Source organism: Bombina bombina, chromosome 4 (genome assembly GCF_027579735.1).
Source record: "Bombina bombina isolate aBomBom1 chromosome 4, aBomBom1.pri, whole genome shotgun sequence".
Classification (NCBI taxonomy): Eukaryota; Metazoa; Chordata; class Amphibia; order Anura; family Bombinatoridae; genus Bombina; species Bombina bombina.
In genome coordinates, this window is record NC_069502.1 from 902,993,966 (window position 1) to 903,013,318 (window position 19,353).

The window sequence follows — 19,353 nt, forward strand, 5'->3', positions numbered from 1 at the left end:
TCAAACTCAAATTCATCGGGGGCCGCATCAGCAGTTTGGTCACCCTCAAAGGGCCGGTTGTATCTGTAGGACTATGTGTCCACTCTTTATTATCATAAATTATTGTCACTGCATTCAATTATTACTGTTTTTTGTAATAATGTAAGTAATAACTAGCTCTGAAAGCAGAAACATAGTCAGAATAATGGCACGTAGATATTCAAATGTACAATAATTGTACAATTTATTTAAAAATGATTTTTGGTAACAGACAGTATTTTTTTTTTTAAACATACAAATATTGCCAAACACTGTTTATTACACATATGGCAAACACAAGGCATTAACTTTTTTTTAACTTTTCTGACTAGATGGCTGACATCGTTTTCCTGAGGTCAGTCCATCGATGTCTGGCGTTAGGTCTTGTGCTGTAGCAATCCGCAAAACAGCATGGAGGTTATCATCAGTGATGCGTAATCTGAGCTTGGTCTTGTTCAGATTCATGACTGAAAACATCTGTTCACATAGATAGGTGCTCCCAAACATGGACAGAACACGTGCAGCTTGAAGTCGGAGCTGTGGCATCAAAGCAGGGGGGAGGAGACGGTAAAAGTCGTTGACTGTCGCATCCTGGAACTTCTCTTTCAGGCTGCTGTTGCACTGAAGTTCTATTAATTCCATTTGAAGGTGATGTGGTGCACTGTCAACATCGATGTTGAAGGGATTGGCAAAGCTGGTAAAGGTTAAGTTTTGTTCTTTAAAGTCAGAAAAGCGTCGATTGAATTCCTCAATCATCCGATTCACTTTGGTACCCAATCGAGCACATGAAAAAGTACCTGGGAATGAGGTTGAGATGCTCTGGCAGATAGGAAAGTGGGCAAGACTGTCTTTTTCAAGCTGTGACTTCCATAGGCGCAGTTTCTCCTGGAAAGCTGTTATTGCCTCATACATTGAGGTTATGACTTGTTTGCGGCCCTGCAGCCTCAAATTCAGTTGGGCGAGATGCTCTGTTATGTCACACAACATGGCAAAATCGCACAGCCGGTTTGGATCTGACAGTTCTGACAAGGGCTTCCCTTTACTTTGCATAAAAAAAAAAATTCTTCCAAAAGCTCAAAAAATCTCTTGAGAACGGTGCTCCTACTCAGCCACCTTACTTCTGTATGGTATGGCACATCTGTATGTTCCATGCCCACCTCCTTCAAAAATTGTTGGAACTGATGATGATTCAGACCCCATGCACGCAGAAAATTCACTGTTTTCGTGACTGTGGACATTATGTTATCCAGTTGCAGAACCTTGCCACACAGAGCTTCTTGGTGGATAATGCAGTGATAAGTTATCAGCGGCGTGTGGCAATTACTTTTTTTCATTTTCTCTTTTAACAGTCCAACCAAGCCATTTCTCTCTCCACACATTGCTGGAGCGCCATCAGTAGTAAGTCCCACCAACTTTTCCCAAGGTAATTTCATTTTATTTACGGATTCCTCCACTGCATTGAAGATGTCCCTCCCAGTTGTTGTCCCATACATGGCGACCACATCCAAGAGCTCCTCACTGACAGACAAGTCTTCCTTCACACCTCTTACAAAAATAGCTAGATGAGCTGTATCAGTATTGTCAGTGCTTTCATCAACAGCTAATGAAAATGCCAGATAACTGCATGCCTCTTCAGCCAACTTTATTTTAAGATTACAGGCTAGGTCCCTGACTCGGTCTGTGATGGTGTTTCTTGACAAGCTGACACTGTTAAAAGCCTGTCTCTGCTCAGGGCACACCTGTTCACATACCTTCAGCATACACTGCTTTACAAATGCACCTTCTGAAAAGCACTTTGAAGCTCGCGCAATTTCTTTAGCCACAAGATAGCTGGCTTTCACTGCTGCATCATTTTTTGCTGTCATTTTTGCAAAAATATTCCGTTGAGAATGCAGGCTACCTTTTAATTCTTGGACCTTTTGTTGCTTTTCCTGGTGGCTAAGGTTAGCAAATTTGGCTCCATGTTTGGTCTCAAAGTGCTGGCGTAAATTGTATCCCTTCATCACTGCCACTGCCTCATAGCAAATAAGACATACCGGCTTGTCTCCATTAATCACAAACATGTATTCACTTTCCCATCTCTCCTGAAATTGCCTTCCCTCTGCATCAACTTTTCTTTTCTTGGACATTTTTGGGTTATTTGATTGTAGTTTATGGTCCCTATACCACTGTAAAGTGACATGGAAGTGGTCAGTATATCCAAAGTTTACCGCTCAGACTTTTAAGCAGAATAATAAGCAGACCCCCACACACACACACACATACATCATATGTACTTACAGTACATGAGAGAAGGGTTCAGGCAGCCGTTGGATCTGTCACATCACAGGATGGCATGCGCTCAATATAAAAACAAGTGGAGGTTTCCTGAATGCATGTAAAGTGGAGGTTTCCTGTGTAGAACGGCCGGCGCCGCTAGAGGGCAGACGTTCTCTGGCTTGTAGGCTGCCGCGCATGCGCTGAAGAGGCGGCTTTCTTGTGTAAAAAAAAAAAGCGAGAATAAAAGGTGAAGGCTGGCGGCCGGCAGCGGCTACACAACCACATGAGGAGGTCTTGCGGGCCGTATTTGACACCCGTGGTCTAGATGTTCCAAGAGTATTCACAATCTCAGTCTCAATTAAATCAGTAGGATAGCCCCTTACTCTAACACGAGCTTCAGGCAACGCGGAGGAGGCCACAAACACAAATGGTGTAAAGGCAGGAGCTCCGCTCCAACAGAGGAAGATGCCAGCGAAAGGGGACCGGCGTGTGATGACCCGCAGCAGCAGGCAATCATTAATATTTCAAAGGTACAACTTACTAAAGATGAACTGTCATTTCTTAATAAAGGACTCTCTTATTGCCCACAGCAGGAGTATGACTCTTTGGAACTGCAGAAAGATCTGCATCGGTTCTTTAGAACCCTTAAATTGAAAAGTTTTTTTGCAAATGTACTACATAGTTCTTTGGAAACACAGACAGGTGATGTTACTGATATGCAACAGTTACAGCTTAAAAAATTTGGTTTATTTAATAAAAGTATGTTCACTCCTACACAGGTGAGCGCAGGGGTACAGAGCTTTATCCAATTAGTAGAAAAGGACACTGCTGTTATATGTAAAAAAAAACATTATGGGAAACATAATAGGAGTGCCTTGGGGCAAGGTTTGTCTAAACCGCATTTTACAGCTTTGAATGGTTTAAAAAATAACAAACAGCTTATCATTAAGGGGGCAGATAAGGGGGTGCAATTGTGTTACTGGACAAAGAGTATTATGTGAATGAAATGAACACACAATTGTCTGATGGTGAAGTCTATAAAAGATTACCCTGTAACCCTATGTTTAATATTAAGAAGGGAATTCAGGGATGTATTAGCAATGCCATTAAGAATGGGATTATAGATAAAGACACTGCCAAATTTCTTTTGGAATCGGATGATATAACTCAGGTTCTTTACACCCTCCCTAAGGTGCATAAATGCCTGAATGCTCCCCCAGGCCGCCCTATTGTGGCGGACATGGGCTCTATTTTATCTAAAGTATCTATTTATCTGGATAGGGTTCTAAGACCCTTGGTATTTTCAAGTTCGTTCATTCAGGATACAGGGGATTTTTTGGTAAAATTGCAGAATCTGTCTATTGATAGTGACAAGGGCATACTTTTCAGCCTTGATGTGGCCTCATTGTACACTTCTATTTCTCATGAAGCAGGTATTGGGGCGATAGCTAAGGTTTTGAGTCAAAATTCGACGTTTTCATTATTGCAACAATAATTTATTATTAAGTATTGTACTTGGTTGCAATTATTTTTTGTTTGGTGATAATTATTACCTTCATCTTCAAGGGACCGCCATGGGTTCCAATGTCGCCCCTACATACGCCAATATCTATATGAATATCTTTGAAGAATATTTTGTCTATAGCCACCCATTATTTTTGCGATATGGCACCACCTGGTGGCGATACATAGATAATATTTTTGGTGTGTGGTTGGGCGACATTGGGACCCTGGAAAAATGTATTTTTGATCTTAATTCAGCCACCAGTAGGATTAAATTTAAAGGGACACTGTACCCAAATTTTTTCTTTTGTAATTCAGAAAGAGCATGCAATTTTAAGCAACTTTATAATTTACTCCTATTATCAATTTTTCTTCGTTCTCTTGCTATCATTATTTGAAAAAGAAGGCATCTAAGCTTTTTTTTGGTTTCAGTACTCTGGACAGCACTTTTTTATTGGTGGATGGATTTATCCACCAATCAGCAAGGACAACCCAGGTTGTTCACCAAAAATGGGCCGGCATCTAAACTTACATTCTTGCATTTCAAATAAAGATACCAAGAGAATGAAGAAAATTTGATAATAGGAGTAAATTAGAAAGTTGCTTAAAATTTCATGCTCAATCTGAATCACGAAAGAAAAATTTTGGGTTCAGTGTCCCTTTAAAATAGTGTTTAGTGAGGAGAGTGTAGTCTTTTTGGATACTCAGATATCAAAAACTGCACAAGGTTTTTCTGTGGATTTGTATAAAAAAGAAACGGACTGTAACACTCCTCCATTACACTAGTGCCCATCCCCCCTCTCTTCTCAAATCTTTGCCTATGAGTCAATTTCTTAGGGTAAGACATTGTGTCAGAAGATAAGTTAGCTGAGAAAAGATTGAGAGAGATTGGTGATCGTTTTAGAGTAAGGGGCTATCCTACTGATTTAATTGAGGCTGAGATTGTGAATACCATTGGAACATCTAGACAGTCACTTCTTAAAAGAAAATGTGGTTAAAGAAAAATCTGATAGACTAGTCTTTATTAGTCAATACTCCCCTTTGAGTTTACAAGTGCAAAAAGTTTTACGTAGACATTGGCATGTCTTGCAGAAATGTGAATCTAATGTTTTGGAATTTGATAAACCTTTTATGCCTGCCTATAAAAGAGGCAAGAACTTGAAGGACTCATTGGTCAGGACAGACATTGGCCCCTTTAAAAGTATTGGGGTACAGAGTTATATAGGTAAAAAAAGTTGGGGGAATTTTCCCTACTTAGGTTGCTCAAACTACAACAGTATTATTAAAGGCCCTACTTTTAGTAATCCTCGCACTGGTTATAAATTTAATTTAAGAGGTTTTCACACATGTAATACATAATTTGTTGTTTATTTAATTAAATGTCCTTGTGGCTTGGGGTACGTAGGGGAGACCACCCGCAGCATCCGGGAGCGTATTATCCAACATAAAAGCAACATTAGAACTAAAAAAATTAGATGCACCAGTAGCGAACCATTTTTTATCTGCAGGGCATAATCTTAATCAACTCAGATTCCAAGTCCTTGAACAAATTCCAATTCCTAGGAGGGGTGGCAATAGGGTTAAAATACTTACAAGTAGAGAGGTGTTTTGGATCAATAAATTGGACACATTGTTTCCAAATAGAATGAATAGGGACTTTGACCTGTCTATTTGCCTTTAGTTTATCTTAATTGTTTAATCATTTTTTTCTTTTCTGTTTTTCAGATTGATCTGGGATTTTTCTGCTTTTTACCTCTTATGTATTAAACTACATTCCTGTATTCCATTGTATATATTAGGCTAGTGTGTCTTCATTATAGCACACCTGTATATGTGTCTTCATTATAGCACACCTGTGTATGTAAGTTTTTGAAATGGTGTAAGGGGTTAACCTGTATTGACCAGGTGATTGTGAGTGGTGCTTGTTTAGTATTTAAGGTTTGTTCCATGTTAGTTAAGCCATACATGACTAAGGACTGTGTCTGAAACGTATGAAAATAATTGGTCTGGCTACTTCACAAGCTGAATAAACCTGCTTGTAGAGAGATTTGGTGGTGCTGCTTCCTCATTTGTATTTCTAGTTATTAGGGTTTTTGCAGGTCCCTGGTTGTGAGCACACCATTCAATATTCCCTACGTGCTGGATATTTGAGACTTTGTCTTCTTCCGACTTATGGCATTCCGTTTTTTTCTTATACTTTTCCCATAGTGCCATATGTCATTCTGATGTCTGATACAGGGGTATTCTTTTCGTATAATTTTTTGTATACTTATGTGTCTGTCAGTGGCAACTTGAAGCACAAATCATTTGTTGTTAAGAATGTTATGTGTACTGCGCCTGAACGCTTTGGCCTCCATGACTACAGAAGAAGTAGCCTCAGTGACCTGCAGCATATTAAAGTTAATTTATTTTTTGGCCTCGTCCTTGATCAAAGTATAAGTACAATAATTTGTACTGTAACTCGGGCTATCACGTTGCCCATCTCTACACAATGTGATACCCCGGTCTTTCAAACTGGTAATGTTGATTTGACAATCAGACAGGCAATGTTTGTGTATAGTTGGGAATAAGTATATATATATATATATATATATATATATATATTTTATAGAATGTTTGTATTGAAATTACTTGCAGTTCCAAAAATCAGCCAAACTTCATTATTTTGTTGCAATGGTTACCACTGAACAATAACAATTCTGAATACAGGAGGTTACCAGTAGGTGTTTGCCTAACACATTAGAATATCCTTCCAAACAGTCTCAATTTACTGCCATTTTGTTTTTTAGTCCTATTAATTATCGGAGAGGTAAAAAAATTTTTGGACATGGAATTCATTTAACAAATTCTTCTAAAATTGATTAAAAAAACACTTTTTTTTTTTTTTTTTTACAAAATCTATAACACTTGGCTCCTTGTAGAAACTTGTATCTTCATCTGTTTTGATAGTTGTATCCGGACTATACTCAGGAGCCCTCATATTTTTCTCGAAGTACCTGTTTCGTTCATTGGGCTCCTGCGGTGGGCGGACAGCTTCTCAACTCGCGAAGCTGTCCGCCCGCCTTCGCTACACACGGGCAGCGGATCTGTTGGTCCACTTGCCCGTATGTATCATTACACACTCATCGGAGTGTGTAATTGCCGCCCCTTCAATGACACAATTGAAGGGGCTGTCAATCACAAAAGCGAATGAGCTCTCTGTGATTTTCCCTCGCCAGCTCAGAGGTGGTGTAGGGTGTAAGAAGCAGCAGTCCAATGACCGCTGCTTCTTACATTGCGGGAAGCAGGCTTGCATATGCGAACCTGCCCCGCAAGGGCTCCGGAGCAGCTTTCACTGCTTCGTACATGGAGCCCATTGTGTCTATATTATCAGCTTCCACTGAGTTTTAGCTATGATCCAAATGGACAATGGGAAAAAAATGGTAATATGGGTGGCATGTTTGAAATATTAAGATATTGCTGTTCGTCTACAATATCCTCTGTATTTGTACTTTCCATCGCTGTACATGTAGCAACATAAGTTATCACTTTTCCCTGCACATCTCCCATAGTCCAGGTATATGCATCTTTGACAGTATTTAAACCTTTTGCTTGTTGTAGATATACTTTTCTTACCTAACATAGAGGTAGTTTGAGTATTGGTTGTTAAAGTGTTATGTAATCTATAATTATTCCCTGTATTTGTAGATGCATCAATGAGAGAAGTATTTATTCTTTAACCACAAGCATGACCGCAAACAGCATGAGACACTGACGAAGAATGATTTCCAAATGTATAGTCAACCACATCCAGTACTTTTTCAATTATTTCATAATTTCTTTGTGTTAATATCATATTCCTAGCTGGTATTGAGGATGGTTGTGCAGCTTCAAAGGATTGACTTAGGGCAAGATTTATCAAGCTCCAGGATATACTGCTGATCTAATGGAGTATGAGAAGAAAGTGCTTAATTTGATGGGGCCTGAGGTTGTGGAGGGAATTGAAGTCCAAGGAGACACAGACGATTATGCAGGTAAACTATTATTATTATTATTACATTTATATTGCTAATCCTAATTGAAATCAATATTTTTTTATTTTCCTAACTCATTACTGCAGATTGATTTCAAATACAATTTTTTTTTGTTATATTACATTTATTTTGGTTTTCTTTGAATCCTTTGTTGAAAAGCACATTCGATGTTCAATCTGTATTTCACTTTTTGTTTGTAATGGAAGTAACTTAAATAATGCAGTAATATATTTCCAATTGTGTGCATTGCTTATTTCACTTTAATGGATATATTACATTAATCTTGGCTATTGATCTCCTTTTTTTTTTTTTATAGGATCCCCGCCTACACAATCAGATGCTCATGCATTAACAGAGATTGCCGCTTGCAACAGCATCCTGCAAGAAGTTGGTAGGTATTTGTGCCTATATTGTCCCTCAAGAGGGTGCTATATGTATTTTGCCTCTATATTTTTTTTTTATTTTTTTTTTAAGAAGAGAATGAGAATGATCAGAATATTGAAGGAGAGGAAACATTGCTCCTTTTTGAAGGTAAAGCTAAATCAATTTATATGTATACTTTATTGTTTTTGTGTGCAAATCATATTAAAACATTATTACATGGACACTTAACCCAAAATTTTTTTTTCGAGATTCAGATACAGCATGAAATTATAAGCAACTTTCAATTTCACTACATTTTTCAGCTTTTATTAATTATATTGCTATCTATATTTTATATGCTGGAATTTAAATCTTAGCATCCATTCCATTTTAGGTTCAGCACCATGGTTAGTGCTTGTTTATTGGAAGCACTGACCATGGTGCTGAAACTAAAATATGATGGATGCTAAGATTCACATTCCAGCTTATAAAATATAGATTGCAATAGAATTAATAAAAGCTGACAATTGTAGTAAAATTGAAATTTGCTTATATCCAGCAATTAAAACATTTGAATGTCATTGTTTTTGCATATTATACTCTGAAGATGCTGAAACATGTGTATTCTGTCCTTTTAAATTCTCATCAATCTTAAATTTCATTGTTATAGTTTCAGTGAAAGATGATAGTAATCTATAATAGGTGGCATTGTCAAAATGAAATTATTGTTTATCTTTATTATAGATGATTCTGAAAATGTTGAATACGTTCTGAATTTACAACCAACTCAGGAGACATCTCCAGTACATTCCGCAAGTACAAATGTACATGTACCTGAAGAAGAAATTGGAGATGTACACGAAGATATCCACCAAGAAGTGCAACCACCAACTGAAGAAGCAATATCATTAAATTTGGTTAACATTCTACAATTAGCCACAAATTTTCAGAACGAACAAAGGGCTTTTTTTCAACAGATGAATGACCTGCAAAGGGAACGTTTGGAAATTGACAGGCAGAGTTTACTTGCACGTCAAGAGACAAATAGGTTGCTTGCATCACTAGTGAATGAATGAATTTTCCAAACAAGAAATGAGAATCAATGATTTTTTATTTTTTTTTGGTTTTCTTAAAGTTGTATTTTTTTTTTTTTTAAAACAGTTAATGTATTAAATTTTGGTTATTAGTTATAACATATAATTTCAATTAAAAAATATAACTGCCATTTGAATGTATTTATCTGGTCTTAATCTTTACATTTTTAACAGAAACCAAAAATGCAAGTATGATTCAAACATAGAAACATACATTTTTTTTATTATTTTTTTAATACATTTGCTCAGTGATGGCTCTTCGAAAATGTTGAATGCTCCTTGTAATTGCGTGCATCATAACTTCTAAACAATCAAATTCTGCAATTATTGTTTCTCTTGAGATCAGTCCAAGTTCTTCTTCAACTACCTCTGTTAAAGTTTAAAAATATATATTAAAAAAATTGTTAGTAAGATTTAACATTCATTTTGAACAATTTTTATAAAGTTAAGTTTATAATATATATTAATGTGACAATCAACATTACATGATTCATATAGAACTGACAATTTGAATACACTTTATAATTTACTCCAATTATCTAAGTTTGTATATTGATAATATCAGTACATTTGAAAGATGTTTCAAATTTTATGCTGTATCCAAATGCGTATTTGAATTTTTTTTTGTTGGTTTTCAAAAATTAAGTAGTTATGTAGAACATTTCCACCAACATCCTAGAATGGATTTTTTTTGTTTATAAATATATACATATATATATATATATATATATATATATATATGTATGTATATATATATGTATGTATATATATATATATATTTTTTTTTTATATATATAAACAAAATAAATAATAAGGAATAAAAACAAAAGTAAATAATTTGTACTTATGTGTACCAATGTTTCTTGTTGAACGTGATTCTTCTGGTTCAACATCATCTATGAATAAAACAAATTAATGAAACGGATTACCATATTCAAAGAAAGATGCATATTGAAAAGTACAATCAATATATTACAAATACAAAAATGAACCTTCAAAACCCACAGAATTGGATTCAGAAGAATGTTCTACAATAATTTTGGGTCTTTTGATAGGAAGAATAAAATCGGCTCTTTCGTTGCAATTTCTCCTGCTGCTTCTATAAGAAAAAAACCCAAACTATAATATAGACCTTTTGTGTTTGTCCAAAGCTGTTATGCGCAGTAGAGACCTGCAATCTTTGCTGGGGCTGACCGGGTGTGAGGGTGGTGTGAGGTTGGCGATTCCGGGCGTGAGAGAGCTCAAAAGACATAGTGGGTAGATAGAGGGAGAGAGACAGCAAAAGAGAGAGGGGAGAAAGGGGAGAGAGAAACCAAGAGAGAGGGGAGAGAGACAGCAAAAGATAGGGGGGGAGAAAGAGCAAAAGAAGGGGAGAGAGACCGCTAAAGAGAGGGGGAGAAAGGGGAGAGAGAGAGCAAAAGAAGGGGAGAGAGACAGCTAAAGAGAGGGGGAGAAAGGGGAGAGAGAGAGCAAAAAAAGGGAGAGAGACAGCTAAAGAGAGGGGGAGAAAGGGGAGAGAGAGAGCAAAAGAAGGTGAGAGAGACAGATAAAGAGAGGGGGAGAAAGGGGAGAGAGAGAGCAAAAGAAGGGGAGAGAGACAGATAAAGAGAGAGGGGAGAGAGATAGCAAAAGAGAGGGGGGAGAAAGGGGAGAGAGCGCAAAAAAAGGGGAGAGAGACAGCTAAAGAGAGGGGGAGAAAGGGGAGAGAGAGAGCAAAAGAAGGGGAGAGAGACAGATAAAGAGAGGGGGAGAAAGGGGAGAGAGAGAGCAAAAGAAGGGGAGAGAGACAGATAAAGAGAGGGGGAGAGAGAGAGAGCAAGAGAGAGGGGAGAGAGAGAGCAAAAAAAGGAGAGAGAGACAGCTAAAGAGAGGGGGAGAAAGGGGAGAGAGATAGAGCAAGAGAGAGGGGAGAGAGACAGCAAAATAGAGGGGGGAGAAAGGGGAGAGAGAGAGCAAAAAAAGTGGAGAGAGACAGCTAAAGAGAGGGGGAGAAAGGGGAGAGAGAGAGAGCAAGAGAGAGGGGAGAGAGACAGCAAAAGAGAGGGAGAGAGAGATATCATTGGACATTAACATGATTTGCTTTTTTGTAATTTTACAACATTTGGGGACATTATTTCATGGGTATTATACAAATACAATTTATGTGAAACACTTTTGGTTATATATGAGTAATCAATAACAGAGTGTATAAAAAATTGTTACAAAATTTACCATACCTTCTGTATTATCTTCTAAAGGATTTTCAATCTCAGAAATTTTCCTATTTGCTAGTGTAACTAAGGGCATAGGTGGGAATCCAGAAGTTTTGTCACTCTGAACCTCCATATCCTTCAGATATTTAGCATATCTTTTGTTTAATTTTTCTCTCCTGTCTGAGCCAAGAAAAATAAATAAATATTAAATTAAGATTTCCTTTTGTTAAAAACAATTATATAGTGCGCAATAGCTTTATTGCTACATTACATTTTTTTTACTTGTGCCCCAAGAATGTATCCTGGCACATAATAACAGCGATACCTTTTTGGGGCGCAATCAAAAAAGAAAAAGTCATGTGGCAATAACGCTATTGCGTAATTGCGCACTCTATAATTATAACTTTCATTTTCGAGAACAATAATTAACAATATTTGTTAAAAGTGCAGTGTTTTTTGGATCCTTTCTTGGGGCATAATAACATTACACGATACCTTTTTGGGGCACAAGTAAAAAATGACAAGTCATGTGGTAATTGTTATTGCGCACTATATAATTATAACTTTCATTTTCAAGAACAATAATGTTTGTAAATTTTTTTTTTAAAGTTGCAACAGTGTTTTTTGGATCCTTTCTTGGGGCATAATAAAAAGATTTCTTGTTAGGGCAAACAAAAAAAAATAATTAAATCAAATATAATAGAATGTAACATGTACCTTGACTCATATATATTTAATTCTTAGTGCACAGAAAATAAATAATCCTTATAATATACTTACATTCTCGAATCAATCAATCTCGATCTTTTTAACTCTTTATCTCTTCTGCTTAGATCAGAAAAACGTTTAAGACAGTCGCGCTGGCTCCTTCTAAACCCAGACACTCTGCGGACCCTACGGGTCATTTCAGACAAAATAATATTTCTTTGGTCTTGCATGACACCATATACCCCCCCCCCCCAATTCTTTTTGGAAAATATTTCCTCATAAATGCAGTAATTATTATAACCTCTCCCAGAGTGAATTTTGGCTTCCTTTGGCTTTTTGTTTGTTTTTATTGTCTATAATTTTGACATTTAACATACTTTTAAAAAATTAAGGATACTTAAAGGGCCATAATACCCAAATGTTTAAACACTTGAAAGTGATGCAGCATCGCTGTAAAAAGCTGCCTAGAAAATATCACCTGAACATCTCTATGTAAAAAAGAAAGATATTTTACCTCAAAAGTTTCTCAGTAGCCACCTCCCATTGTAAAGGATTTCTAAGCAGCATATTAGTATGTCTGTCCCGGGACAACTGAAAGGATGAGCTTCGTGCACTCTCATATTATTTCACCAATCAGGTAAAGGAAGCTTACTATGAAATCTCATGAGAGTTAAGTCAAATCTCATGAGATCACAGTAAGAGTTCATGACCTCAGCACTGCTGATTGGCTGCTGTTCATTTCTTCATTTTTTTTTATTTTTTTACCTGCAGCTGGGAGCAGCTGAGTATAACTTTTTACACAGAACTTACTCTGGTGAGCTGAGGAAATTGTGAGGTAAAATATCTTCCTTTTTTACATAGAGATACTCAGGTGATATTTTCCTGTCAGCTTTTTACAGTTATACTGCATCAGTTTCAAGTGATTTAGCATATGAGTATTATGTCCCTTTAAATAAATATTTTTGCATCATTGTTATTACTATTTATGATGCTTATGGCTTTTAATAATAATGTTTAATAGAGGGATTTTTTTTTCCAATTAATATGTATATTTAAAAAAAAAACTTTATGTAAGACACAGTACTAAAGAGACAAGGATGCTCTTTTCCTCCATCATAAAAGGATGCTCTTCTCCTCCACTGTATATGAATTTATTTTTTGCCATCAATTATTAAAGACATATCATTGTTGATTTTAAAGGGACAGCCAAAACCAGAATGTTTGTTGTTTAACAACGATAGCTAATCCCTATATTACACATTCAACAGTTTTGAAGTTTTTGGGTTTGAACATTTGTATATCATGGTCCTTTAATATAACAGTATTGGTTACACCTTTATTTTAAAGGGACATGATATAAAAAAATGTTGAAACAATTGAATATGATGCAGCATAACTGTAAGAAAGGTATTTTATGTTAAGATGTACGTAAGTATTCCAATCCAATTGAAAATGAGTTTAAGCAACAATTTATTATTATGAGCCTTTAATATACTTTTTCCATATGTGAATACCTTGTTTCCAAGCATCTTCTGACAACCCCCTGATCACATGACATGTTATTAGCTATTGACTATAATTATAGACAGTTAGTGCAAGTTCTGCAACAAGCCCCCGACGGGATAACTATGTTACCTATATGGTTTACACAACCTAGCTCTCCCCTGTTGTGAAAAGCAATTAAATAACCATGTGATAAGAGGCAGCCTTCAAGTTCTAACAAGTGAGCATAACCTTAGCTTTTACTTTCAACTGAGAATACCAAAAGAACAAAGCTGAATTGTTGATAAAAGTAAATAGTGTTTTTTTTTTTTTGTCAATGAAAAGCCCTATCTGAATATGGAAAGTTTATTGGTTTTATGACTGTCCCTTTAATGGGTAAGGATTTGCAGACAACAATATACTGCTTCAAATAGTATATAAAGCGAATGTGCTATTTACTATCCAATTTTCAACATTCGCTTTATATACTATTTGAAGCAGTATATTGTTGTCTGCAAATCCTTACCCATTAAAGGGACAGTCATAAAACCAATAAACTTTCCAGATTCAGATAGGGCTTTTCATTGACAAAAAAAAAACAAACACTATTTACTTTTATCAACAATTCAGCTTTGTTCTTTTGGTATTTTTTTCAAAATTAGTTTTCATCTAAAAATGATGAATGCTAAAAAGAAGGGTTAAAGCAACATTATTTAAAAAATTCCGCTTTTAAGATCCATATAGGCAATCAAATATTAATTTAATTTTTTGAAGATTGTAGCGGAAAACCAATTAATTTACCCATGATGCTTTTGTCCAAAAAATAACAAGATAACATAAAAAAACAATTAATTTACCCATGATGCTTTTGTCCAAAAAATAACAAGATAACATAAATAAATATGTATTTAACCAATTTTTTTAATGAACAATTAAAAAAACTATGAAATCGATATAGCTTGAACTGGATTCCTTCTTTATTTTCTTGACACCGCATTTGATTCCTTTAAGAAGAAGAAAAAATATATATATTTAAAATTTGGAAAAGCACAGAGTAATTAAAAAAGGTATTGTTTATAACGATAATAAAATATACTAACATGAGAAATATCTAGCAACAAGGTTATTCCGAACTTCTACACCACCAGCAGTGGAATCTCTTTAAGCATCAAGATCTTCATTGTCATCATTATAACTGAGGACAGTGACATCCCCATCTCCATCTTGCAGTGCTATGTTGTGCAAAATGATATCGGATACCTTGCACGGATCATATTGTAGCACTCCACCGGATCTATCTAGACATCGAAATCTAGTTTTTAATAAACCATAGGTCCGTTCTATAGATGAGCGAGTGCTCCGATAAGCATCATTATATTTTTTCTGACCATTAGTTCTTGGATTTGTAAATGGCGTCATGAGCCAGTGCCGACAAGGATATCCCCTGTCTCCTAACAAAGAAAAACATTGTAAATAAATTAGAAAACATTTCCAATAAAAGAAAACAAAGGGGAAAATTAAATGTGAAATAGACTATCAAAGAAAGGAATAATATACATAATTACCTAATAGCCATCCATCAGGCATTTCTGCAGACTCAAACATACGGTAAAGTGCCGACTGTTGAAGTATATAATAGTCATGGCATGACCCTGGAAAATTTGATTGTACACTCATTATTTTAAGCTTTGCATCAGAAACCATTTGCACATTTAATGAATGGTTATGTTTGCGATTCCTAAACTGCTCTTCTTTGTGTTGCGGAGGTCTCAATTGGATGTGTGTGCAATCAATAGCCCCAAAGACATTGGGCATACCAGCAACTTTAAAAAAATTAGTTTTCAAACTTTGCCAACCTTCAGCATTATTAGGGAAATGAATAAATAATTTTAAATGCTTCAAAATAGCTTTGAGTACATGTGTCAGATGCCTTGAAAAAGAAGGTTGACTGAGGCCCACAACAATACTACTGACAGATTGGAAAGACCCAGTAGCCAAAAAATGGATAACAGCCAATAATTTTATCATGCCTGGAAGAGCATGGGTCCTTCCTGTCTTTGGGTCGATATCAGCCTCAACTAGATGATATAAATTAATTAAGGACTGTCTATTCAGTCTGAATCTTCTTTTTTACTTCTTGTTCAGAAAGGGCTTCCAAACCAATTTGTAAACGAAAAATTCTTGGAACCCTTCTTCTTATTTCTTGATCCGCATCTTGCTCTGCGACCTGTTGTGGGCGATTTCTGTTTCGAGAAACAGCAATAACAGCAAGAAAAAGGAAATTTTCCATTGCAACCAAGAACAACAAAAAACAACTACTTGAGCTTTTCCACTATCTCGCAACCTCAAAATTGGTGAATATAGAAAAAGTGAATATGACATGTGACAATTTTGATAAATACAAGATAATTGCGAATAAAAAAGGGCGTGTATGAAAAGTGTATACGTTTAATAGAAGTATTAGGCATTTCCAGAAAATTGATTCGCAAAATTCTAAAACTTGCGAGTGAACATAAGTCACTTTATTCGCATATCTGAGAAATAGCGACTTTTCTGGCGCATCAACTTTAATAAATATGGAGATATATTTTGTAACTTTATTTTAGGAGAAAAATATGAGAATTTTCATATTCGGAGCTTGATAAATCTTGCCCTTAAAATTTTTATCTTTCTGGACAAATTGTTTCCAAATATTGTAGGTATAGCATTTTGATTAAGACACATTCTCAGGCCCTGTTTGTGAAAGTTTTCTGAAGTAAAATGTAAAGAACACATCCTGTAGCTTGAATTTTTATTAGATTCCTGCACAATGTTAACAATTTCTTCCAAATAATCCTCAAAATGTGTTGTAGAATGTAACCACAGTCATATTTGCTCAGCACTTTTTGGGAAACAATTTGGCGCACCTGATGTATCTATTTATTTTTACTAGAGTTAGGGCATTCTTTGACTATGCACAATGCCATTTTTAACCCCTTAACGACGCATGTCATACAGGGTACGTCTTACAAAAACTGGTCTTTAAAGACCAGCGATGTACCCTGTACGACATTAGGGTTTAAAGCAGCTTGAAGCAATCCTGATTGCTTCCAGCTGCTTTCAAGGTATTGCCGTGATGCCTCGATATTGAGGCATCACTGCAATACCTTTTCTGACACACAGATGCAGAGAGTGCGTGCGGGAGCGCTCAAGGGGCGGGGGAATGTGCACGCGCACGCCCCCGCGATCAGCAGTGCAGCACCGTTTGTGATTGTGGTGTTGGTGGGAGTGGGAAATAATGTTTAAAAAAAGGATCAGAGGGGAGGGGGGTCAGCTACACTACATCATTTTTTTTAATGCACATTATTTTGAAAAGTGGATACTGGCAGACAGCTGCCCAGTACTCAAAATGGCACCAAATAGTGAGATGGGGAGGGTTAGAGAGCTGTTTAGGGGGGCTCAGGGAGGTTGGGTGGTAAGGGGGGATCCTACACTGCAGAAAATATATAAATAAATAAAAAAGAACACAAACTTTTTTTTTTTATACTGGCAGACTTTCTGCCAGTACTTAAGGAGGTGGGGACATTTGTGGGGTGGGGGAGGGAAGAGAGCTGTTTGGGGGGATCAGGGGATAAAATGTGTCAGGTAGGAGGCTGATCTCTACACTAAAGCTAAAATTAACCCTACAAGCTACCTAATTAACCCTTTCACTGCTGGGCATAATACAAGTGTGGTGCGCAGCGGCATTTAGCGGCCTTCTAATTACCAAAAATCAACGCCAAAGCCATATAAGTGCTATTTCTGAACAAAGGGGATCCCAGAGAAGCATTTACAACCATTTGTGCCATAATTGCACAAGCTGTTTGTAAATAATTTCAGTGAGAAACCTAAAGTTTGTGAAAACATTTGTGAAAAAGTGAACAATTTTTTTTATTTGATCGCTTTTGGGAGTGAAATGGTGGCATGAAATATACCAAAATGGGCCTAGATCAATACTTTGGGATGTCTTCTAAAAAAAATATATACACGTCAAGGGATATTCAGGGATTCCAGACAGTGCTCCAATGTAACTATCGCTAATTTTTTTTTAAAAATAGTTTGGAAATAGCAAAGTGCTACTTGTATCTATTGCCCTATAACTTGCAAAAAAAGCAAAGAACATATAAACATTAGGGCCTCCATTACATATGCAGCGTCGCCCGCAAAATCCTCCGCCGCCGGATTTTACACGATTTTGGTATTACATATACGGCGTAGCATACAAGTTACGCGCGTATATTTCTCCCTTCGGCCGTAATTTTTATCCCCATAGACTAACATAGAACAGCCGCGCAATTTGGTATCCAATATGCAGCGTAAGGACTTACGCGCGCAGAATTCAGAAAATCTACTCCATTCTCATCTCGCCACATATTGCAGGCGCAGCAACCCTTGCACTGACTAAAAAAGCAACGTAACTCCCTGGAAGCCTTAACAAACACATACATTTAAGCAGCATCTCAAGGTTAAAGGGACAGTATACTATGATATTGTTTTAAGGTTTATTTGTGTATTTGAAATAGTTTGAAGCCACAACATAATCAAATGGATTGAGCTTGTAGGTACTTTATCACATTGTGGACATATACTTGCTTATTTACTTAAAATTTGTTCTCAAAACAATCAACAATACTTGGAGGAGAGAACAATGGGAAATCATAATTGTATTATCTTCATCTCTTTAGAACCCACTGGAGTGTAATTTATTCTAATGTTAACACAGCTTGGCATCGATGCCAAAATATATAAAGGGACAGTCAAGTCCACAGAAAACCTTCTTGTTTTAAATACTTTCAGATTTAATTCTAACACTTGCTTTGTTTTCTTGGTATTCTTAGTTGAAAGCTAAACCTAGGATGGCTCATATGATAATTTCTAAGACTTTCTTGAAGGCTGCCTCTTTGCAATTGTGTCAAACCAATCACAGACAACACAACCTCTCACCTGCAGCCTTAAAACAACGTCTCACCTGCAGCCTTAAAACACCTGATAATGCCCACCCTATCAGTAACATCACTACTATATATACCAATGTGTCAATTTATATTGGATGTGAGATACATTGATTTACATCTTAGAAGTGAATATTACTATACGTACCCTTCATAAACAACTATTGTGGATGTGAGTTATAGTACAAGAATATGTCATAAACATGATATTACTTTTTTTTTATTGACATTTCCACACAGGTCATATTATATGTTTTAACAATATTAGTGTACTAAAACACACCTCACATAGATGTGGATGACAATTATATGGTAAATAACAGAGGACAATATTTATGGTGAACTATAAGAATATTTATTCTTTTTTGGCTTCTTGGATGAGGGAGCTGAGGTGACTGTAGTGGATTTCCTTGTTCTCCTGGTTTGAGAAGATTCTGATGTTTCTGCTGGTGTGCTGGCTACAGATGATAGGCTGGAGGCAGTGTCCTGCTGGTGTGTAAAGTGCTCAACCAACACACCCAAGATTTGTTTTTGTTCTCTCCATCTATTGTCCATTTGCATCTGCATATCAGACAGAATTCGCATCATCTGTGACTGGTTATGAACACTTGCACTTAACGATGCTGCCATGTCCCTCTGTAGCTCTATGCTATGTTGTTGTCTCCTCTCTTGGTTCCTGAAGAACCTCTCTTGGCCTCTTTGTATGCTCTCAGTGCTTGTTATGAGCCTCCTCTGGAGTGCAATGTATTCC

At 36.4% G+C, this 19,353-nt stretch overlaps 1 pseudogene; it reads right to left on the minus strand.

The window, feature by feature from the left end:
* Positions 1–333: 333 nt before the first annotated feature.
* On the minus strand, positions 334–2,147 carry LOC128658058 (general transcription factor II-I repeat domain-containing protein 2-like; annotated as a pseudogene).
* Between the last annotated feature and the right edge of the window lie 17,206 nt (positions 2,148–19,353).